We start from the raw sequence: 25,016 nt of genomic DNA, 5'->3' as shown, positions 1-25,016 counted from the left end.
CTTTTTGGCTGAATCAGTCCTTATTTAGCAAAAAACAAAAAAAATCTCCAATGCAGTTGGACACCAGTACAGTTGGGTGTTGGGATCCATCTGTAGATTACATTTTTCCAAGGAAGTGACAAGTATGTCCCTACTGATTCCCTCCAGAGTAACCACTTATAATATTAGAGCCAAATATTAGTCACAGTCTAGATCTGCAGTCAGATTATGAATGGTCGTGTGACGCAGAAGGACATTGTTCTGCCAGGAACACAAATCTCTCTTTTGTGCTTAAGTAAAGACCACCAGCAATTAGTTTTATTTTCAAGGGTCCATTAACCGTCACTGCAGTCCAATTTATAATGAGAAGAGAAGAGCAGCTCCTGTTATTTGCATCTTCCTGGTAGCAAGAATCACTCATTAGTCTTTGCAGTAATAATTAATAGTCATAATAAATAGATCAGTAAGTGTGTGTGTGTGTATGCTCTGTCACTCAGTCATGTCTGATCCCGTGCAACCCCGTGGACTGTAGCCCACCAGGCTCCTCTGTTCATGGGATTCTCCAGGCAAGAGTACTGGAGTGGGTTGCCATTTCCTCCTCCAGGGGATTGTCCCCACCCAGGAATCGAACCAGCGTCTCTTGCATCACCTGCATTGGCAGGCGAATTCTTTACCACTGTGTCATATTGACTTGAAATATAGACAGGCTGGGTATGCCATCTGCTACTATGAGAACAAGTCACCTGCTAGGGTATTTTAAGACATTGAATGTAATCGTACCTGGGGGAAAATTGCTTTGGCAGTTTCACTTACCATATTGGTAAGATTTCATCTTCATAATAAAATCCATAAAGGTACTTGTTGAGAAGCTACTTTGTACTTCAGCCATGTGCTCAGTGATGTGGGAGACAGAAGAGGTCTGAAACAGGAACAGTTGCTCCCCTTCAAGGATCCACGATCTCTGAGCAGACAGACAATGGCTACATGGAATGACTCAATGACACGATAAGGCACCTATGATTAAGTGCTAAAATGGGTTGGTGAGGAAAGAAGCATCTGGAGGGCTTCTGGGGAGTGGAATGAAATGGACGGGAACGTGTGGGGAAGTCTTTAGAATGGAAGACTTCACACGCTTGACATAATACTCACACAGTTGTGGCAAGGATGTTGAGCGCACACCAGGAGATGGGGTTGCCCCTCACTTGGATTGCATCCTAAATGCCCATTATGCACTCAGCTCTGTCTGTATACATGTAATTGTGTGTATAAATTATAAGCTGCCTCTAAGAATGGCATGTCCTTCCTGCATGCTGCTGCCTGCGTAACTTCCTCTAAAGCACTGGGATTTAGTTCACGAGCCTTATTTGTCATTTGTCATCACTGTAACACACAGTGATGTCACCTTATTTATCTGGCAGCCTGGGAATGCAGCATTTTACAGAATGGCTTTTCTAAATAATTGAAGTTTGTTTGATTGGGAATGATTTTTCCCTTATCGTATGCATCCTCAAACTCTTAACTGGTGGCTCCTGTAGCATTCTGTATATATTTCCAGTATCGTATATTCTGTTCCTCTCAGGCTATTACAGATATATTTTCCCCTATATCTGTTTCCACCTACCAATCGGGACTGTTTTGAAGTTCACGGCCAATTTTTTATCTTTATATCCTTGTTGCCTTGCACATGGCTGAGCAAATAAATCAGGCTCAATAAATGTCAGCTGAATGATGAAAAGAATGAAAGTAACAATATTTCTGAGTATAAGATGACTTTTGAATAATGACTCAGTAATGATTCATTATAATAAACATAAGCCATTTCATTTTTACCTGCAATAGACAGCCTATCAAAATACAATAAGAACAGTGTCTTCTACATTAAATGACCCCAGACTGAGCTTATTTAAGCTGTTTGGCTTGTTTTTCCTTCTTCTCCATCAATGAGCCTTCACTTCTCATTTTTGCTTCTGCCAACATGCTTGGAATTTACTAGGCTGTCACTTTGTTCTATCTAATTTGTTGATTCTAATATGCACTAGGCTGAGAAATTATGTAACCAAGGTTGTTTAAAAATATAGGCAAAGTAAAAGTAAATATGATTTAAAGGGCTTAAAGTGGATGTATATTTTTGAAATAGTATGAGCATATGCTAAATTTGGAGTTACCTTGTTTTGGTTGGTTTCCTTTTTGGATAAAAAAGCTTTGGGATATGGATTTATGGCATCTATTTTAGCTTCTCAGAGCACTTAAATGCTTCAGACCTTGCATTTGCTGTGTTATGAATAGTTGAGAAAGAACTCTGGAAAAACAAGATTACCTGTCTGCCTGCAACTGTGCATATGTTTGTATGTTTCTGAACAAGAAAATCATATGCTCGTTTATTGAGAACTCATTCGCATGCTCACTTTGTCCATTTATAGGATCTTTGTTTTTCATCAAATGTGTTAAAACCAACAACAGTAAGTGGGATGGTTCTTTAAGAAGTTCACACTTCTAGAGCTGCTGAGTGATTACTTAGTAAATTTTCTGTCAGGCTCTGGAAACCTTTATTTATCTCATGCGGGTGAGACAATTACACTCTGAAATTACGATATGCATCTGAGGGCCAGACCTCACCATTATGGTGGCTCTTAACACAATGATTGCGATGATCATTTTGCGTGTGTGTGTGTTATCTGTGGCATATTAGCTCTCTTAAAGGTGAAAAGCCTGCAACTTTGGTGCATTCTCTTATGGATGGTGGTGCCTTCAGCAGGTAGCCCTGCCATGAGATGCATGCAACTTGGCTTTTTCCAAAACTAACAACAAAACCAACAATTTCAGACAATCAAAGCTCATCACTATTGTAGACATTTAAGGAATGTGCCACAAGCTACAAAGAAATTGCACAACACATTTTGTGTAAAGTAAACAACCAGTCATCTCCAAATCTTTGCGACCCCATGGACTCTAGAGTCCATGGAATTCTCCAGGCCAGAATACTAGAGTGGGTAGCCTTTCCCTTCTCCAGGGGATCTTCCCAACCCAGGGATCAAACCCAGGTCTCCCACATTGCAGGTGGATTCTTTACCAGCTGAGCCACAAGGGAAGCCCAATGTCAACAATACTTTAATGATATTTTTGAAAGAAAGGGCACATACATACCTGAATATCGAGGTTTGGGGTTATGGGTTTTAACAGTGTGTGTGTGGGGGGTTTTAAGTGTAATGTGTATTTAGGTGTTTTTGTTTTAATTATCAGAGTAATATATGCCCATTGTGAGAAACGTATGATATAAGCATTACAAATACAGAAGAGTGTAAGAACATAAAATAAGTCCACATGCCCACCATTATAAATACTTTGGTTATTTCTTACACTTTGTCTTACAGTTCTTTTTCTAATTTTTTATCTTTATTTATTTTTCATAATTTTAAATCAATTGTGCCATACTTTTTGAAAAATGAGTACCATACTTTTTATATGTAAGCATTTGTCATATCCCAGAGCTTCCCAGGTAGCACAGTGGTGAAGAATCCATCTGCCAGGGCAAGAGGTGCAGAAGACACGGGTTCAGTCCCTGGGTTGGGAAGATGCCCTGGGGAAGGAAATGGCAACCCACTCCAGTATTCCTTCCTGAAGAATCCCATGGACAGAGAGAGGAGCCTGGCGGGCTATAATCCACAGAGCTGCCAAGAGTCAGACACAGCCAAGCGTGCACACACTTGTCATACAATCAAAAACCATTTGAGAGAATATATTTTAATGTTTGCATATATTTTATTTCCATAATGTGTATGAACTATACTTTGATGAATCACCCACTCTTATACTTCTGTATTCATTTTTGTTTTATGCTCACAAGGATGCATTAACTGTCTTTGTAGACTAATATTTATCTTCATCTCTTGCTGTTTTCTTAGAATATGTGTCCAAATGTGGAATTACTAGGTTAAAGTTTATCATCTTTTACAACTTTTTTTCATTGCAATTATTTCAAATCAAATTCCATTGCATTGAATTTCGAGGATATTCTAAGTTATGACCTTGCCAGTAGTGATAGCATTGCCCAGTGGGGAGAGTTTCTGGGCTTTCAGTCAGCCTGGTATGATCTGCGACATTGATCCAGCTAGCTGTGAGTGACTGTTATAGGGATTAGAAATAATATACTTGAAATGCCTGACCTGTAGCAATCACTTAGATCGTGGTAGTTTATACTACCACTGCTGCTACAAGATGAGAAAATAACTTAGTTTGAGGAAAAAGATATTTAAAAGAGATATTTGGGAAGCCCCACTTTTACATAAGAAGCCTTTAAATAACATAGTAGTCAATGGCAGTGCCTGATTATGTGCTAAAATCATAAGGAGGTAAGTGTCTGATGCATTCAGGAGAATATTACAGCTATATCTGGAAATAGAAATTGACATTCGATAAGTGAGTAACATGAATTTTTCCAGTTGGTGGTCAGCATTTGTATAAATTCGTGAATAAAGGGATATGAGAATTGAACATGAAGTCTGAGCCAGACTTTAGACCCTTAAGGCAAGCAGGACGAGTGGACACTTTATTCTGTAGACAGATGAGTGAGTGAAAAGATAAGAGGCGTGAGCAGGCCTGTTGGAACCTTCATCTGTCATTTCTTCCTCCACTGCTTCTGGCTACAGTCCTACCATGGGATCTTTTGTTCTTTTTTTTTTTTTTTAATATGATTTACCAAGTTCCAATTTTAATTCATTAAAAAGAGAGTTATAGAAATCCCATTTCAAGAGAGCTCGTTGTGTGAGTGGAACCTGCCAGGATGGCTTCTGACCTGTTGATTTCAAATCCAGGACCTCCTCCTCCACTTTCTGCAGAATATAACTTTTTATAGCATCTCTCCTCAGAAAAATTGGGAGATCCTAGAATAGGACCTGTGTTTTTCACAGGCGCTTACTAATTCCCTCCAAATTTCTACCCTGACTGTAGTATATAAAGTTTAGCCTTTTTATCCTTATACAGAACCTAATTCCAAATGTTTGGACCACTTTTCCTGCTGTGGCAGGATTTTTTTTTTTCCATTTTAAAAATAAATTTGATCAGTGTCTGAGGATTCAATTCAATCCTTCTTCATTGACCAGTTTCCGTACTGAAGGCCTACAACCTCAGATGATATTTGGCTCCAGGCTTTTGATAAAGTTTTGTTTTAACAGCCACAGCCCCTGCGTATCAGTTGTAAATAAATAAAACCTGTATCACGACTATGCAAAAATAAAATGCTTGTATCCTACTATTGCCAATAACATGAATGCCAAGTGGTAAGAGAAAAATAACATTAATAGCATTATATGATTAAAGAAAAAATTATATTATTATTATATTATAGTATATGATTAAAGAAAACCCAAGTTATGGCATTACTCATTGGATAGGTGTTTGCTTAGATGTTTTAATGTACTAATTAGGACCAAACCTAGATATTGCTTTTCCTGCATGTGAATTTTCAAATGTTAAAGAAATTCAAATGAATTATCACTGTGAACAAGAATTTTAGAAAACAGCTTCCATGGTTAGCAGAAGAAGGCCTCTGAATTTACAACAGGCTTACATTCTGTCCCTGGGTTTCAGCTTCTGATCTTCTTTTCAGCAAAGAAGATCTCGTTTCAAAACTTGTACTTATACCCAAATCTATTCTTTTACAGGGCTTGTATAACTGAGTCACCACGTTTCAGCCAGGCAAGAACTTGTCAGTTATACATTATAAATAAAGCTCTTTTGTAACCTGACTGTCATTTCCCTGCATGGAAACTGAAATATGTGAGCACTCACAGTGTACCTGTTAAGTCAACTTGGGGAAAAAAAAATCAGTTAGGAGATCTAGCTGTCCTGTTTACTTACATGAAACCTCTCATCTGTGCTAACACATGCAGTCATGCTTCTGAAAGGAAAATCCTTGAAAAACAATAATATATTTCCCACATGGAGGAAAGGGCAAACCCCAAGGCTATTGCTCTTAATGTCTATTATTTTATATAAAAATACAGCGCCTCCTCAGTGCAGAATTAGGTAAAGGAAGGAATATACTTAAAAATGAATTGGCAGAAAGCAAAATGAGAGTATCTATAAAATGCAGACACTTGCACACACACGTACACACAGGGTTGCATCTGTTGACCGAATGATGACACAGCCAAGAAACCCCTTAGAGGTTGGAGATGCTCAATTTTGACTTGTAGTTGCTTCATTCTGACGGAAGAGCTGTAGTCAGCATCGAGGCTCTGTTTCTCGGAGACTTGCTGTCATGATTCTCGTCTCACGGTGTTCAGAGTTCAGTTATATTTTACAGTTTGCAATTTTAAGAAAGCATCTACTCACCATTGCACCCATATTGCTTAGGCATTAAAATATGAAAGCTTCAAAGCACAAAGTAGCAACTCTCTCAGTATTTTCCAGCAGCGATCTATGCAGCTCTGAGGCTAAGCAGCTTCAGTATTTCCATAGGACACTAGCTGAGCATACATATCTTAGGCAGTCTTCTGAGAGGAGAAGACAATTATGAAAAGGCGATTTGCATTTTCTTGCAGAAGTGATCTGAACATTTGCCCAGTCAAAGCATCATTTAGCACAAAAGACTTAGTCAGCGATGCCATGTCCGCAGTTTCAAGATCCGAGCAGTATAATTGAAATTTATGCAAGCCTCTTTAATCCTGGGCTCAGAATGAATCAGTGTTCTTCCCTAAGTGAATTAAGCACAGAAATTAGTTTACCCCTTTCTATGCTCTGTCTTCTTTGCTCCTGCATATCTTGTCTTGGTTCATTTTCCTTTTCTCCATGGTCCATACCTTATTTCAAATCCTACCAAAAAAGGGAGCTGGGAGGCAGGGACCCAAACATAGTCAGTAATCAAGGCACAGCGCTCAGCACGGTCTGACTGTCCTAATGAAGTATTGGTTCATCTCTGCACAGTTCCAGATCCACATGCTGCTTCGCACAGCATAATCTACAAGGTAGCATGCTGCCGAAGCACCAACACGCTCGAGCACCTAAAACGTCAACCGTCTTCTGCAGGTGAGACAGTCCAGTCCACGAAAAAAAATCATTTCTGAAATTATTCCTCCTTTAGGGAAAGCCTTCTCTGTGAGTTGACTTACAGGCCATGACGTCAAATCACAAACAGAAAGAAAACAAGAAAGAACCCTAGGCCCTGATGGATGCTCTGTCCTTTCTTGGGTCTCTTGAGCCCGCTTCCCCATTTCCATCTGGAGCTACCTGACCTGCAGCCCATGTGAAGCCACATAAGAACTGGAGGTCTCTCCGACCCAAGAATTCACCCCTAACTCCTCTGAAGACCCTCTAAGACCAAGAAAAAATTTTTCTCACAGACTTGATTTTGAGAGAGACTCTGAGTTAAGTGAATGGCATAATTTCCTTTCTGTGCAAATACCAAGGTATTTATTTCTCTTACGTAATTTCCAGGGAGTCAGTTACATGACCTGACTTCTATTCTGTTGGACAACGGAGGGATCTTACCGTCAACCAGTCACCCTGGGTGAGAACATACCCAAGGACTGGTCTATGACTGCTAAGAAGCCTAACAATTCCTGGAAGGAAAAGGGTTAAGTGCCAGTAAAAACAGCATAAATTTACACATGACCTGCTGTGATTACACTTTTATTCTCTTCCTTGCAAGGAACAACAATGGACACCCTCATAACTAAAGCTTCTGGTCGAAAAACCTTCTCCCTAGAGGACCTGTTTGAACTCACTTTAGATGATCTCAACAACCTTCTGGTTAGAAAGGATCTCTAGACAGAGAGATGTACCTGCTGGTGAGTTTTCTTTCTGAAGCATCTAAAAGGTTCACTGTATGATGGGAAAATCTACTATTGGGCTGTAGGGAGCAGCCTTCTGTGATTGGTTTGTGATGGTTTGATTCTGCCTGAAAGTACTAGAAAAATGACTGCTTTGTCCCAAACTTAAATTGCTAGGCAAGAAGATGGTTTGAATAGCCAGGGAACTTGGCTTCAGAAAGAATTATGGGCAGATAAAAGTCTTAGCAGTGACTTAAAAAAAAAAAAAACAAAAAACTACTTCTGATAATACCACCTTTCATCAATCACACTCTGCCCTCTTTCTACAAAATATAAGAAGAGGATTTTCCAACAAGGGGAAAGTATTTTGGGAAAAATTTGTTGCTGTTTCTGTTGTTTAGCCTCTAAGTGTGTTTGACTCTTTGCAACCCCATATAATATAGCCCGCCAGTCTCCTCTGTCCATGAGATTTCCAAGGCAAGAATACTGGAGTGGGTTGTCATTTCCTTCTCCAGGGGATCTTCCTGACAAGGGATCCAGCTCACATCTCCTGCATTGGCAGCTGGGTTCCTTACCACTGGGCCACCAGGGAAGCCTCTGGGGAGAAGGATGCCATGTTTATTTCCTTTATGATGAGAGCAAGTGCTTCAAAGAGTTGAAAGTGTGACAGGTGCCTACACTTCCTCTGCCCCAGCCCTGTGGTGGAGGCTTCTTTACATAAGCAAGTGTACTCTTGCAAACCGAGCTTTCAGTGAGGGATTTACTGGGACCAGTAGAGAGTGGGCAGGGCTGGGGGGTCAGCCTCTCCCTCTCTCAGCTCAGGTCTCGTAACCAGTCCCCCCCTCCTTTCCTTTCTTCTCTTCTCTTTCTCCTCCAGGAATTTTCCATCAGCTGGAGAGCAAGGACATCAGTCGTCACGCTGATGGGTGAAGCCACACTTTTGCCCTTGGCTGTGGGTACATCTGGCGGCCTGTGTTCGTGCAGCAAGAGCTCAAGGGCTACCCTGCCAGGGCCACCCTCTCCTCCTCCCCCCCCATCCCGCCTCCTCCTTCCCTGCTGTCTGCACACCGACTTCTCCAGGAAAATCTCCACGGTGTTTCCTGGCTCAGGTACTGAGATATGCAGAGATTGCAAAGAGCTGGTCTTGGGAACTTTTGAATATGGTTAATTCAAAAGAGAATTCAGTCTTAGAAGTTCTCCATGAACTGAATTAAAATGGGAAAAAGTAGCAACCCAGGAGAACATACACAGAGATAACATCACTGGAAGGTTTCTCTTTAAAAACCAATTCTTCTGACAACAACAGCCAAGTCAACAGACTCCCCGGGGGCCAAAGGCGAAGAGGTCAGGACCACGTGAGCGTGGACCTTGTGGTCAGATGCCCAGGGTTGAGACAGAGCCCAGAGGGTGGGCACCACTGATCCCCCAGCCGTGGGCACTGCAGGAAGAGTCCTAGGGTTCCTGAGAGTCACAGGTCCACTGTCTAAGTGACTGCTCTTCTTCTGCTTTCTGTGACAATAGTCTTAAAGAAACGGGAGTCTGTTTCATAAATGATGGAGCTCCATAAATATAATGCTGTTTGAAAAAACAAAACAATTCTTCCAAAATTCTTTTATGGAGAGACTTCCCTGGCACCAAATACGGCCAACTCTGAAATGAGTTTTCTCCCAAGCATATCCTCCTTCTTTTGTTCATGAGAAACAATATAAGTTTGAACATTTTTCATGGGAAATTATCTGCAGCAAGAAAATGGCCCAGAGCAGCGATTCACACTTGTTACAAGAATACCCTTATATTAGAAGACCAATAGGAAATAAAGGTTTTCTCTGAAACCTGGGTCTGTCTAATATTTTAAATCAGGAGGGTCATCCCTTCCGTAGTCATAGAACAGGGATCTGCAAACCAGAGCCCCCAGACCAGATGTGGCTCGTGGTCTATACAGCCTGTGAGCTAAGAATATTTTTATGCCCTTAAATAGTAGGGGAAAAAAGACGAGTTTGTGACGCTTGATGTGTGTGTGTGTGTTGGGTCTTTGTTGCTGCACACAGGCTTTCTCTAGATGCAGCGAGCAGGGGGCTACTATTTAGAATAACATGCAGATTTCTCTTTGCAGTGGCTTCTTTTGTCACAGAGCGCAGGTTCTAGGCTGGGGGGCTCCAGGAGTTGTGGCTCCCGGGCTCCAGAGCATGGGCTCAGTGGTTGTGGCACACGGGCTTAATTGCTCAGTTAAGTGGACCTTCCTGGGCCAGGGATTGAACCCATGTCCCCCGCATTGGCAGGCAGATTCCCATCCACTCTACCACTTGGGAAGCCTGACACTTGCATATCTCATAAAATTCCAATTTCTGGATTTATAATGTTTTATTGAAACAGAGCCATGCTTATTTGCTTACATACTGTCTCTGATTGTTTTCGTGCTCTAACCAGAGCTGAGTGGATGAGACAGAGATCATATGGGGCCCACAAAACCGAAACTCTTCACTATTTGGCCCTCGAGTGGGGGAAGTCTGCTGACCACTGGCCTGGGCTAAACGTACGGAGCATAAGACCAAGCTGAGTCGGAAAGACAGATACGCTATTCCCACCCCTCTGATTCTAGGCTGAATAAATGTAACTGAAGGATTTGTTTGACCGTTGAGGCCTTCTTGTTAAAGTGAAGATGAAATATTCGTAGATTTATTTTCACATTAAGCATGTAATGATGGTGAAATATGTATTCAGCCATCACATATTTTCTGTTCAAACTAATTATCATTGATATATCTTGGTCAAATTAACTTACATATTACAATTAAGTGGCTTCCAAGTGGATTTGTAAAATAGAATTAAGGTTAATATCAAGCCTTAAAAGCAATGAATGTCAAAACTGATTCCACAGAGGGACTTCCCTGGCGGTCCAATGGTTAAGACTTCAAGGCCTCTCAGTGCAGCAGGTGAGGATTCTGTCCCTGGTCAGGAAGCTAAGATCCCACATGGTTCATGGCCAAAGAAAACCACAGACAAACCATAAAGCAGAAACCATAGAGTGAGAAATCCAGTAAAGACTGTAAAAAAAAAAAAAAATGGTCCACATTAAAAAAAAAAAACTGATTCAACAGAGATTGAATATATTTTGACCTATTTTTCAACATTGCTAATTTTCTTGATTTTTGCAAATCTATCGCTAGGCTTTTACAAGTACACTGTTCTATAAAGCAGTGGTCCCCAGCATTTTTTGCAAGGGGTACTGGTTTCATTAAAGACATTTTTTTCAAGGATGGGGGGTGGGCGGGGGTGCGGGGATGGTTTCTGGATGGTTCATTTATTGTGCACTTGATTTCTGATCTAATGCCACTTCTGATTTGACAGGTGGTACCAGTCCGTGGCCTGGAGGTTGGGGACCCCTGCTATAAACGGATCTGAGAGTCTGTGAAACCACCAGGTAATTATTTACCTTTGGGTTGCTTCAATCCAACCAATTCTTAATTCGATCTCATTAGCAATCATTAAATGTTGCAATTAACAGTGTGTAGTGATTGAAAAACATCCAAAACTACAAATAATTGTATGAATTGGATTATTTTGCAAGTTCTGGTACATTTCCTCTAGGAACTGAAGTGCAAATTTACCTAAAAACTAATTTCTCCTCAATATTTCTAGGGATTACTTGAGGTTTGGTCTCTTCTCCCTGAGACCACTGAATGGGCCTACAAGACTAATTTAACCTGTTGGGTAAGAGTTAAATTTCCTTTAACATCAAAAGCTCAATATCGAAGACATAAGGGTTTTGGACTTCTGCTCATTTTAACGTTTTCTTTAAGAGGAAGAGAAGCTGCTGCCCATTTCATCATGAATCCCCTACCCCTTTTCTTTCCTTTTTTTTTTTTTCGTTATTGACAACATGAAATGCTAAACCCATAGGCAGACTCTGTAAATCAGATTCTAACACGTGAAAATCTTCCTGAAAATACTGATTTCCAGTGAGCTTGTTTCTGATAGGCAGACAATATATTTTTTCATAACACAATTACATAGTAAGATTAATGGCTATACTTCCATATAGAACAATTTGCTGTTCAGATTGTGTGGTATAGGTGGGTAGATTTTTAATAACTGCCGCTAGGAGTCAATTGCAGAGAAACATAACAGAGGGAAAAAAATCAAAGAGGAAGATGATGAGATTTTAAATATAATAAATGGCTGCATGTCATGAGGAATTCTAGGAAGAAAATTCATCAAATATTAAAAAGAAATAAGCCAACTCATTCCATCTTAATGAAATTTTGAGTTCCAGAATCTACTCTAATGAAATGAAAATGATGATATGAATTACCTTAATATAGGATTCCCCTGAATCCATTATATTTAACATCAAAATATTTTATTTGAAAGAGGGATCTGAGTGATCATTGGGGTTAAATATTCACTCAAAAATTCATGGCAAATTAATTCTCTTTTTAACCCTGAAGAAGGAGTTGAACAAAGTTCTGTCTAGAGTTATTGTTCTATGATCTCTTTGGTGAAACTAAAATGGCATAAATTTTACTTTATTGGATCTCTTACCAATTTGATCTACCAGAAATAAAATTGTTATAGTCAGTTTTCAAAACCCCCACATGGATTTAAGTCCCCCGGAAGTCATATCCTTTAAATGATTATGATATAAAATATGAGTCATTACCTTAGTTCTCCATGAACTGGGCAGTCTCAGTTCTGACACTCGAAATGGCTTAACTATACTATTTCTTCTCTTTGGTTTTGCAGTTACTTGAAGCTGGTGATCTCTGAAGGTTGATCTAGAGGTGTTACTATAATTAATATTCTTATCATCATGGTTTTCAATATAGAAAATACTAACTTAGGGACCACTACCTTGTTTCTGCATATTGCATACAGAGTTTAAAAACACTGATCTTGTGTCTCTTCAACACAATGGTCTTACAGGAATGTGAATTTCCTTCATACGCACTCTTGAAAAGACTAAATAGTCTGGCAACCATCATTGCAAGTAATCAGCACAAGAAGGATGTTTTCAAGAGTGTTTCCTTTGTAAACAAGCACACCAGCAAATTTTTGGAAAACTTTGTTGTCTGTAGAGTGTGATAATCAACAAAAATCAATGATTTATTTTAGTGACCCAGTAAATAGCAATTCGTGTGTGTGTGTATGCTCAGAGGCTCAGTCGTGTCTGACTCGGTGACCCTATGGACTGTAGCCCGCCAGGCTCTTCTGTCCATGAGATTCTCCAGGCAAGAATACTGGAGTGGGCTACCATTTCCTTCTCCAGGGGATCTTCCCGACCCAGGGATTGACCCGTGTCTCTTGTGTCTCCTGCATTGGCAGGCGGATTCTTTACCACTGGGCCACCTGAGAAGTCCCTTTACTGTAAGCTAAAGCTAAATGCTCCCCTCATTCAAACATCAAAATTAAATTTACAATAACCACAAAATATACATTAAAATAGAATTTCATTTACAATGTTTTTCAATATTTTTAAGATTACGCATGCCCCAGTAATCAATATGGTCACCTATACACTAATATACACTAGAGCATGGCTTTACAACTGTTTCATTTATTCACATAAAAGCCTATTATCAGACCTGACTCCATCACTCTCTCCTTAGAACACTTTCAAGGAACTTATTTAGCTTTTATGTTCTAATAAATTGGTTGCAAATATCCCCATTTGATTTTAACCTTCATTAACTGTGTGCTCTGTAAGAGGAAATTTTAAAAGTGTGAAAAATAAACTTAGAAGTTGCATTTAAAAAAAAACTTTATTTTAAAAGGATATTCCTACTGTAGAGCACAGGGAACTCTGCTCAGTGTCATGTGGCAGCCTGGATGGAGGGGGCTTCAGGGAAGGAAGGACATGAGTGTGTGCAGCTAACTCCCTTGGTTGGCCGCGTGAAGCTATCACAATGTTGTTAATCGGCTATATTACAATACAAAGTAAAAAGTTTAGTTGAAAAATTAGGGCTTCCCTGGTGGCTCAGATGGTAAAGAATCCACCTGCAATGCAGGAGACCTGGGTTTGATCCCCACATCAGGAAGAACCCCTGGAGAAGGGCATGGCAACCCACTCCAGTATTCTTGCCTGGAGAATCCCATGGACAGAGGAGCCTGGTGGGCTACATCCATGGGGTCTTGAAGAGTTGGACACAACCGAGAGACTGATGCACACACACAAAAAAAAAAAAGAGAGAGAGAGAGAGAGAGAAGAAAGAAACAAAAGTATATCAAAGAATATGTCCCAAATGAAGGCAGCAACAAATCCATGATGATTTCTCCCCTCCCCTCCCCTCACAAACTGGCTATGGAAAGGAAGGATGGATGGATGGGAAGGAAGTCTACAGCAGTGGTATGCAGAGGGGTACAGGACTTCACAGGCGGTGCTAGAGGTAAAGAATCAGCCTCTCAAGGCAGGAGACACAAGAAACGTGGGTTCCATCCCCAGGTGGGGAAAATCCCCTGGCAGAGGGAATGGCAACCCACTCCAGTGTTCTTGCCTGGGAAATCCCATGGACAGATGGGTGTGGTCAGATGTTCTTCTTGAGCCAAAATGGTGATCTAGTGCTAATTTCTAAATGCTGGAGTCCATGTGTCAATAGCTGATCAGCTCGGTTTTCTCTGTTATTGAAACATGTTTAAGTGCATATGCATGTGGTCAGTCACTCAGTTGTGTCCGACTCTCTGCTATGCCATGGACTATATAGCCCACTAGGTTCCTCTGTCCATAGGATTCTCCAGGCAAGGATATTGGAGTGGGCTGCCATTCCTTCTCCACCGAATCTTCCTGACCCAGGGATCAAACTCTCATCTCTTGCATCTCCTGCAATGGCAGGCATATTCTTTACCACTGCATCACTCTCACGCACCCCTCACAAAAAGAAAGCATACTAATTTGCAAAGTTGGACTTTTATATGGATAAATTCTTGGGAACTCAGCTGGATGATAAATGTTCTAGATGAAGAAAAATACAATCATGCTGGCTGGTGTTACTTTGAATATGATTACTAACCTCAGAAGAACTGTACAAAAAAGATCTTCACGACCCAGATAATCACGATGGTGTGATCACTGACCTAGAGCCAGACATCCTGGAATGTGAAGTCAAGTGGGCCTTAGAAAGCATCACTACGAACAAAGCTAGTGGAGGTGATGGAATTCCAGTTGAGCTCTTTCAAATCCTGAAAGATGATGCTGTGAAAGTGCTGCACTCAATATGCCAGCAAATTTGGAAAAGTCGGCAGTGGCCACAGGACTGGAAAAGGTCAGTTTTCATTCCAATCCCAAAGCAAGGCAATGGCAAAGAATTCTCAAACTACCTCACAATTGCACTCATCTCACATGCTAGTAAAGTAATGCTCAAAATTCTCCAGGCCAGGCTTCAGCAATACGTGAACCGTGAACTTCCAGATGTTCAAGCTCGTTTTAGAAAAGGCAGAGGAATCAGAGATCAAATTGCCAACATCCACTGGATCATGGAAAATAAAGGGAAACAGAGAAGAGAATGTCTTCAGCTGTCAGCCCCTCCCTCTAGCCAAGAGTGAAGCCCACCTCTCCCCCCCGACCTAGACGCGTGGTCTCCCATCCTGTCCCTACGGTTCCCATGCTGCCCGCCCTCCACCTGTAGTCCAGTTGCCACTCCCCCTCATCTAGTCAAGGACTCCAATTCTTTAATTATCTCCTCTCTCTCCTACATCATCTATTTTTTCCTCTCTACAGGATCCTTCCCATCTGCTCATAAACATGCTCAACGACCTCCCGAAAACAAAAGAAAGACACAGCGGAAAGCTTGCTTTGACCCTGCCTTTCCCTCCAGCGCTGAGTCTCCCACTGACCTTCTACCCTTTCCGTCAAGATTTTTCCAGAGTGGTCCTTTATCTCTCACCCCTTGTTCTCCGCTGAAGCTCCTGGAGTCAGGCGTTGACTCCAGGCAGATGCTCAAGTCCAGGGGCAGCTCCGCCCTCTCACCCCTGGGATCTGAGCCGCATCCACAATCAACCTCTTGTCGCTTCCTTTTCTCTGCTTTGCTCTTCGGTAACCACGCTTCTCTGTCTTTTCTGAGACCTCTTGGCTGGCTCTTTCTCATCCCCCTTGAATGAGTGTCCACTGTGTCTCTGACTCACAATATTTCAGTGTTCCCAGCTCTGGTACCCTGTTCCCCATCCTCTATCCAGCCTTTGGGAGAACACTTGCAAGCCTGTACCCCTCCCTACAGATCTATGCAGAGGCATCTGGGCGCACACCCTCAGCTCTGACCTTCTGCTACAAATCCAAACTCATGGATACACAACCTCCTACCGACTGTTACCCAGTGAGTGTCAAAGAGCCATCTGGAACGCAAAACTGAGCTCTTCATTTTTGCTGTTATCCCCAGGTTCTCAACCTTGCTTCTGCTCTAGCGTATTTGCACTGGTTTGGAATTCTATTTCTCCAGGGATCCACTGGGATTGTTTTCTCTATTCTAGGCTTCTGAGAAAACATTGCTTCAACTGAGAGGCCTTCCCCAATGGCCCTACCTAAAATGACATCCCCCCGTCTTTGCAGGAATACACACCTTTATTTTACCTTTTTTTTTTTTTTTTTTGGCCCTTAACTGTGCCTGGCCTTAGACTGTTTCTTTCCTTCCTGTCTCTCCCACTAGGTAGTTCTTCCAAAAGGGCAAGATTATTTTTCTGGTTAGTTGCCTTCAGAGTGTCTGTGAATGATCAGACACAAGATAAACCTCAGTGTGGGAAGCCACGAAGTAATGAATTCCAGAAAAATCAGGTACTGTGACTGAAAACTCTTATCTCACTGGCTGCAATAGTTCTAGACCTGGAAAGCAGACAGATAGGTAGATGGATCGATCACTAGATAGATCTGATGGATGAATGGACAGATAGCTACATGGATGATTGATAGATGATAGAGAGAGAGATGGGACAGAGAGATGGATGGACAGACAGTTTTAAACTTCCATGAGGTGTATCTCTAATTCGTGGTGTCATTACACTCCTAAAAGAGGCAGCATTGCAGTGTCTTTCAATGGCAGGGATTTGAATACGGAAAAGAGATGTGTCATTCAGACTATAAACATAGAGACGGTCTCCAAGCTCTGACCATTTTCCCTGTGTGCTACTGTCTCGAGTGCCTTTGCATGCAAACCACCGCTTAATCATCCCTACAACTCGATGAGGTGAGAACTCTTATGCCTGTTCCACAGATGAGGAAACTGTGTCTGAGTCTGAGTGCCGTCTGCCTTTGTGTGTGCCGCTCCCACACCCACAGGTTCAGCCAGTCCTCAGGGTATGTGAGGGGACACGGAGTCCACGGAGACAGAGGGCGGACTGTGCTCTGCTCTGTGACGTGAGGAGCTTGAGCATCAGTGGGGTTTGGCACCCGGGGGGTCCTGGGAGCAGGTCCCCTTGGAGGCTGAGGGGTGACTGAAGTTGGCCAGTGGGCGCCCTGCTAGTGACCCAATGAGCCGGGGTTCAATGCTAGATCCGCCCCGCTTCTAGATCTCAGGTGTGTGAATTAGAGAGTGTGACAAGGAGATACCCAGAAAGACCGGGAGGTAAGATACAGATGACGAGAGAGATGGAGACAGAGAAGTTCACAGATGCAGAGAGAAGGAAACAGGCCAAGGGAGAGACGAAGAGGCTGGAAGCCCTCGTGAGCAGGGCAGCGCATCTACTCCACTCCATTCCACACCTGTAGATTCTATGAGAGCCTGTTCCGCTCTCTCACTCTCCACACACGCTGTTTATGGTGAGAGGATTGCTGGAGCTTCACTTCGCTCTGCTCCCTTCATCCCTGATAAGACACTATATGCTTGAAACAAGCGCTAACTACGAGAAACCGTGGCCAGTCCACGTCTGAACTGAAGACAAGATACATTACTCAGTCGCTGTGTGAGAAGGTGACCAGTGCTCAATTGTTCTATTTCTCACATCTGGATGCGGCCACACATGGAATTCAGAAAACGGAAAAATCCTTTAAATCAATATCACAACTCTTTGAAATGCATAAAAAGTACGAGATGAGATCTCTATTTACACAGAAATCTCTGATAATATATATATTTATAAAAGCAAATCTGTACTCGTGTTATTAGAACCGAGTTTCTTAAAATGTTTCCAGGTATGCTAATACAGTATTGGTCATTGATCCCTAAATGGCTGGCTACTGTCTCATGCTATAAATAGATTGCTAAAGTATTTGTTAGATTCTCAATGGAGATGACCCAGACTTCCATGTCTATATTCGTAAATTGAGAATGACATCTAAATGAACCTGATTTCATCTACTGTTTGTAAAATCCATGTCCAGATAGCAGAGGGGAAACCTGGCCCGTGGAACTCATCCTTAGACCATTGTTAAATTTGTTCCTTTTACGCCTGTGCGATGTTTGACTTGAATGATGCCCATGAGATTTTGTTTCTAGGCTTCATTGGCAACGTACTTCCCACGCTATGCTTCCAAATATCATCTCTTGGCTGTGGGGGGGGATAAAAGCGCAATGGATTTCCTTCATGGAAAAAAGCAAGTGTTCTCTTGTCACCACAAGGTGGCGCAGTGGGGACCAAAAACCCTCAGCCTCCTGGTAGGCGGCAATTACTGGAGGCTCTGACATAATTGCTGTTATTAACCCTGCAGTTATCATTATCATTATGATGCGCCTCAAGACCAACACATAGCCCTAGCCTCCGGGGAACGAGACGGAGCTTTTGTCTCTGTTTTTACCCTTCTTCCCTCTGCCTGCCACAATCTTTGATATTTTGCTTTCTTCCAGTCCCCAACCCTAGGCGTCCCCAGTTTGCACAAGTGGGCGTGCAGATCCTTTGTTGATTGAGACAGCTGGGTTTCCCTGGCAGCTCAGCGGTCAAGACTCCGCCTGCCAATTCAGGGGACCCGAATTCGGTCCCTGATCTGGGAAGATCGCACATGCCACGGACCAACCGAGCTTGTGCGCCATAAGTACTGAGCCTGTGCTCGTGAGCCCGGGAGCCCAAGTACTGAGCCCACGTGCCACAAGTACTGAAGCCTGAGCGCCCCCAGAGCCCGCGCTCCGCAACAAGAGGGGCCCCCGCAGCAAGAAGCCCACCACCGCAACTCTCATCACAGCTAGAGAAAAGCCCGTGGAGCAACTAAGACCCAGCACGGCCAAACATAAACGAATAAATAAAAGTAAAAACAAAAAAGAAGTAACAACAACAACAACAAAAGCTTAGATAATAGCAAGTTACATTTCTGGAGATGGATAAACCATGCTTTGTACTGTTTGATGAATCTGAGGCAGCTGTCAAGGTTTTAGTCTTCCATGACTACTCTGATATTTATTTATAAGAATGAAAAAGCCATTTTGGAAACTTTGGTTTACAGTTGGGTCCAGGTTTGCTCTTCACAAACTGCTCTCTCTCTGGGTTCCACGCCAGATGGAATACTGGAAAGAAACTCCAAAACACTGCAATATGCTGTCCGTTGATTTTATGATTGGTGCTGAGATTAGACCATCTCTCCTCAGAGCTCAGGGACCAGAAGACGACTGGGGTCTGGGAATCGAGGCAGGGCAATCGTAGGCAGTTACGTACTCATTGGGAGCATATTATTCCCACAGGGAAATGAAACTCAGGCTGGCCAGGTGCAGCTGCTCAAGTCATTCACTGCACAAGTCACCGATCTGCAGATGCACCTCTTAATAATAAACAAAGGGCCAATAGCCTCCTTGGGGAACATTGTCCCCAGCTTCCGTCAATCTAGCATTTAGCGTCTCGAAACTTAGTAGCATTTTTGATGCCCTTTGTTAGTTATAAATTCAGGTTGCCCTCATCAGAATCATAGTGCTCTGTTTTAGTGACTACGTTTTTTATGCCACTACTCACTTCCGGCCTTTGTAATTGCAAAAGCAATATTTCATTTTTTTAATGGAATCAGACGTGTCATTTTAAATGCCTGAACTTTTATCATTTCAAGTAAGTCCAGTTTTAAAAAGTACAGTAATGTGGGATCTGGAAACTAAGTTCAATAGATATTACTATTGTTAATGAATTATTGATTGATTATCATGAAAAATATTCAATTACATCCTAGTTAGCTATTCATTAAGGAAAGATTTGAAAAGCAGAAAATAACATGAATCAGGAATTTTTCTCAATTTTTAAACTGAGATAGTTCAGCAATTATAAAATAGAAATAATTATAGTCAAATACACACATCAATGAAAAAAGCATAAAAAAAACAAGAAACAAACAAACAAACAAAAATCAAGGGTAAAAGTATAGAGTGAGGGGGCAATCATCATATTTTGTGGTTTCAGAGAATGAAGAAAAAATACAAAGCAAACTGCAAACCAGAAACGTTTGGAAACAGTGAACCAGGGAGGCTGAGTAACTCCCTAAACTGCACAGCTTTGTTTAGTGACAGTGACGGGACTAAAATCAATTACTCTGGGGAGCGGGAAGATAACACGTTTAGGAAGTTGACCTCAGCCATCAACCTACACGTCACGATGAAAACATGTATATTTAGGAAAAAAATATATTATTTTGTGATCCTTACTAAAACAGCATAATCTTACAGCCAACAATGCTTTCACTTCCAAGTGCATTTGAAACATGCTCCTGTGATGGATCCATGTGGAGAAAAACAGAGAGTAGCCATTGACTGAGCAACTCCTATAAGCCACAGAGTTGTGTGCATGTGTGTATCTTTGAACACAAGCACACACACACGTATACATGTGAAGACTTTAGCAGGGTATGCGTGTGTGAGGATCCTGATAAATTCCAAGGTAGTAGCATCACCTCTAGTTATACTCACGGAGAAAGGGAGGCTCAGCGACAAAGAGGGAGTTGCCCAAGTTCACACCTGGACTCTGAGCCCACGTCCATCTGATTGAAAGTCCATGATCCCCCACACAGGATGTCACAGCTTAGAGAACACCTGCCTGGCACCCGAAGTGTGGTTGCCAGTCCCCTGGGGGCTCTGCACATTCCCGGGCCCACCAGCCCATCACAGACCGAGTTTCTCCAAGTTCAATTCACAGAGGCTTATCTGGGTTATAATAGTTCACTTTCAGACACTGGGGGCTTCCCTGGTGGCTCAGATGGTGAAGAATCCGCCTGCAATGCAGGAGCCCTGCATTGTCGGATCCCTGGGTTGGGAAGATCCCCTGGAGGAAGAAATGGCAATCCACTCCAGTCTTCTTGCCTGGAGAATCCCATGGATGCAGGAACCTGGTGGGCTACAGTGTGTGGGGTCAGAAAGAGTTGGATATGACTTAACAGCAACATCAATATTTAACAGAGATATCAAAGGGATTGCTTTTCCGGTTGAATGATTATACAAAGGAAATGTCTCAACCTCCAGCAGCATCAGGACCAACCATCGCCTCTGAGGATTATGGAGAGCGCTGGTCCTCGGTATTTGTGGGGTTTTTTTCTGCTGCACTTCCATGGTTTCGTCTCTATAAGAGAACTTAACTTTTCCTCCTACAAAAGATGGATTCTGACCCGATGAGCTGAGGTCCCTCTAGTATTTTAGAAGCCCTTGAATCTGGAATCGGCAGCGGCTGGCAGACGCTCCCCTCTTGCCTTAACCCTGCCCCGTGGCCAGCCTGCCTTCCCAGGCTAGCTGGTATCAGATGCAATCAACCGGCAGCACAGTGCATAGTAAATAATTGATCTCCAACATGTGCTTCTAATTCAAATAAAGAGCCTTGAACCACAGTGTGCAGCGCATGTGACTCAAGTATTTTATGTGGAAATTGGAAGCTTTCTGATCAGTCTCTGTAAAGACGTTTTCGCAGGGTCTGAACCTCTGGGGACTGTTTGTGTTTCAAGTTCAAGTTACTTAGCTCATGATTAAGAAGCTTTTATAGGCCCCAGCGGTAAATGAGAGAACAGAGGGAAAAGCATTCTTTGGCTGCGTAATTTAGCAAGACTTAATCTATCTGTTTGGGTTTTCATCCACCGGGCTTGCTGAAAACTTTAAATGATTAACCTGTCTCTCTGCGGCCAGCAGACTCTCCAGGGCTTCCATCAAGAGCCTGACAGCAGAGATCACCCAGCTCGGGTTACCTTAATTATTGAGAAGCCTCTCAATCTCAGTCCAGCGGCTTTTTCTTGGGATAACAGACAGACTCTAAATCCACTGTTCTTTTACTTTGCAGTATTTAGCAAATAAAATAAATCAATGAGACCAAACAGCAAGCATTTATTTAACTTTAAATGTTCCCTGGTAGGTGCTCAGCAACTCAGAGTCTACTGAACTTTGAAATATTCAGCCATGTTGACTTAAGTCTCCCGACTTGGCACAAAAGATCCCAGACCGCAAGCCTGGATATCCCCGGAGGAAAGGAACCCGGGGCGACCTGATGGAGCAAGATGTTGTTTGCCCCCGGCCAGATCTCATGACCCAACCACACTGCCCTCAGAGGACTGCGTGCAGTTGCTTTAGTAAACTAATAGCCGTGAAAAAGGAGCCTGTGAATTCTCTCCTACGTGGGGTTTCTCTTACTGCAGAAAAGCTTCCGAAGCGATGCAGGCGAACGATGGTGTTCCAGCTGCAGGAAGATGTCGTCTCTTTGGGAGAGCGTCCCCGGAGGCTGCCTTGCTTGCGCTCTGCCCACACTTGGATCTGAACTGCGTCCCAGTTACTAACTTTTATTTTTAAAGCTCTGCCCTCCCAGGAGGCCTTCACAGAGAATTTGCCAAGCACCTCCCTGCTGCCTTGGCTGTTGGGCTGTGTGATTCCTCCCTGCGTCTGTGTGGAGTACCCAAGTGTTTGCATCCCGTTCCCTTAAAAGTGAAAGTAAGAGGAAAGAGAGAGGTGGGTCGCAGCAAGTGTAGGGCTGTGATTTAGCCGGGTTTTGTGATTTAGCCGGCTTCCCTGGTGGCTCAGATGGTAAAGAACCCGCCTGCAATTCAGGACACCTGGGTTCAATCCCTGGGTCTGGACGATCCCCTGGAAGAGGAGATGGCAACCCACTCCAGTATTTGTGCCTGGAGAATCCCATGGACAGAGGAGCCTGGCGGGCTACAGTCCATGGGGTTGTAAAGATTGCCCCAGGTGTAGGGGTGGGGATTCCAAAAGTCCACAGGTGAAGCTTCCTTTTAAAAAAGTTCCGGGGACTCCTGGGCATACATCCGGAGAAAAACATGATCTAAAAAGGTACACGCACCCCAGTGTTCAATGCAGCACTGTACAATAGCCAAGACATGGAAGAAACCTAAACATCCAATGAGAGAGGAATGGATAAATAAGACGTCATACATACAGACAATTACTCAACCATTGAAAAGAATGAAATAATGCCATTTGCAGCCACATGGATGGACCTAGAGATTGTCATACTGCGTGAATTCAGATAGAGAAGAAGTGTCATATGACATCCCTTACGTGTGGAATCCAAAAAGAAATGATACAAACGAACTTACTTACAAAACAGAAGGAGACTCAGAGACTTAGAGAAGGAACTTATGGTTGCTGGGGATAAAGGATAGTTAGGGAGTCTGGGACGGACATGGACACACTGCTCTGTTTAAAATGGATAACCAACAAGGACCTGCTGTACAGCACAGGGAATTCTGCTCAGTGTTCTGTGGCAGCCTGGGTGGGAGGGGAGCTTGGGGGAGAATGGATACATGTGTATGCATGGCTGAGCCCCTTCGCCGTCCACCTGAAACATTGTTAATTGGCTATACCCTAATCAAAATTAAAAGTTCAAAGAAAAAAAAAGCTCAGGTGTTTATACACATGCCTTGCACAACATTTGAAACAGAAGAATCAGTGCTTATAATAGACGGAACTAGTAGAATATTTTAAACTGAGTAGAATGAGTGCCTAATCATTTAAATAAGAGTGGTCCAGAGAAGCCGCTTGGCATGTATCCTGGCCAACTCTGAAGAAATGAAATAAAATATTTAAAACCAGGGTCTGGGTTTCTTGGTATATATACTTAGAGTTCATGTAGATGAATTCATGCCGTCTGACCTTGCCAGGAGCTCTTCTTTTTTAAATTAAATTTTGATTGGCGTATCATTGCTTCACAAAGCCGTGTTAGTTTCTACTGCACAGCAAAATGAATCAACTACACCTACATCTATATACGCACATGTATCTATATCCACATATCCCGTCCCTTCTGGACTGCTTTCCCGTTCAGGTCACTGCAGAGCAGTAAAGGGAGCTTCCTGTGCTACATGGAGGCTCTCATTCATTTTTGCCGAGGATTCTTAAACACAGCCTCGGGGGAGTTTTGCTTTTCTGCCCAAGCTGCACAGCACTTGCCAACCTGGGTCTCTGTAGGTTTCACCAGACCTAGTGAGGGCCCCATTCAAACACAGAACCTAATCTGCAGGAGGGGCAGAAGGAGAGGAAGGGCAGCCCACCGGAGCCAGGCCCACTCTCCCATCGAGGTCACTTAGTCCTCGGTGTCTCCGGGGCATTCCCAGGCCCAGAACAATCCTTTTGTATTTGTTTTACAATCATAGTGGCATTTCCTCAACCCTTCCAGAAAATCTGTGGTTTCCACAGAGACCCACTCCATCAAAGGCCATCTCCAAGTTCAAGTTGGATGTAACTTGTACATCCGTTTTATTTTTCCTTCCAAGTCTTTGCTTTCTGGATAATTCCTTCTAGTATTAGTTGCTCAGTCATGTCCAACTCTTTGTGACCCCATAAACTGTAACCCGCCAGGCTCCTGTGTCTATGGAATTCTCCAGGAAAGAACACTAGAGTGGGTTGCCATTTCCTTCTCCAGGAGATCTTCCTGACCCGGGATGGAACCCAGGTATCCTGCATTGCAGACAAATTCTTTACCATCTGAGTCACCAGGGAAGCCAATTCCTCTAGATCTATGGCTTACTCTGAGTCGCATAGTTGTTCAGTCACTAAGTTGTACCTGACTTTCTGCGACCCCATGGACTGCAGCACACCAGGCTTCCCTATCCTTCACTATCTCCCGGAGCTTGCTCAAACTCATGTCCATCGAGTCAGTGAAGCCATCTAACCATCTCGTCCTCTGTCACCCCCTTCTCCTCCTGCCTTCAATCTTTCCCAACACTAGGGTCTTTTCGAATGAGTCGACTCTTTAAATCATGTGACCAAAGTGCTGGAGCTTCAGCTTCAGCGTCTGTCCTTCCAGTGAATATTAAGGGTTGATTTCCTTTAAGATTACTCTCAGAAATTGTATTTATTGTCATCTCTACACAAGTCCGGAGGTGTGCTACCTAGGCTCACATGCTTTCCTACTTGTCCAGTTTCCCTTGTAAGGAATATCCCTGATCCTCACACT

At 42.8% G+C, this 25,016-nt stretch overlaps 1 long non-coding RNA gene across 2 annotated transcripts; it reads left to right on the top strand.

Moving 5' to 3' along the window:
- The first annotated feature begins 7,602 nt into the window (after positions 1-7,602).
- LOC147350963 (uncharacterized) lies at positions 7,603-23,458 on the top strand. Of its 2 annotated transcripts, none has more exons than XR_015147089.1 (4): positions 7,603-7,766; positions 8,626-8,857; positions 11,097-11,169; positions 21,963-23,458. It is a non-coding gene; the product is annotated as an uncharacterized LOC147350963 (long non-coding RNA). The 2 variants fall into 2 exon arrangements; XR_015147088.1 differs by lacking the exon at positions 21,963-23,458 and adding an exon at positions 18,512-21,447.
- Positions 23,459-25,016: the final 1,558 nt, after the last annotated feature.

The sequence above is a fragment of the Bos grunniens genome, chromosome 19 (assembly GCF_055505025.1).
Source record: "Bos grunniens cultivar Pamir isolate PY7600 chromosome 19, Bosgru_T2T1.0, whole genome shotgun sequence".
NCBI classification, from domain to species: domain Eukaryota; kingdom Metazoa; phylum Chordata; class Mammalia; order Artiodactyla; family Bovidae; genus Bos; species Bos grunniens.
This window is presented reverse-complemented; position numbering and strand designations above follow the sequence as displayed.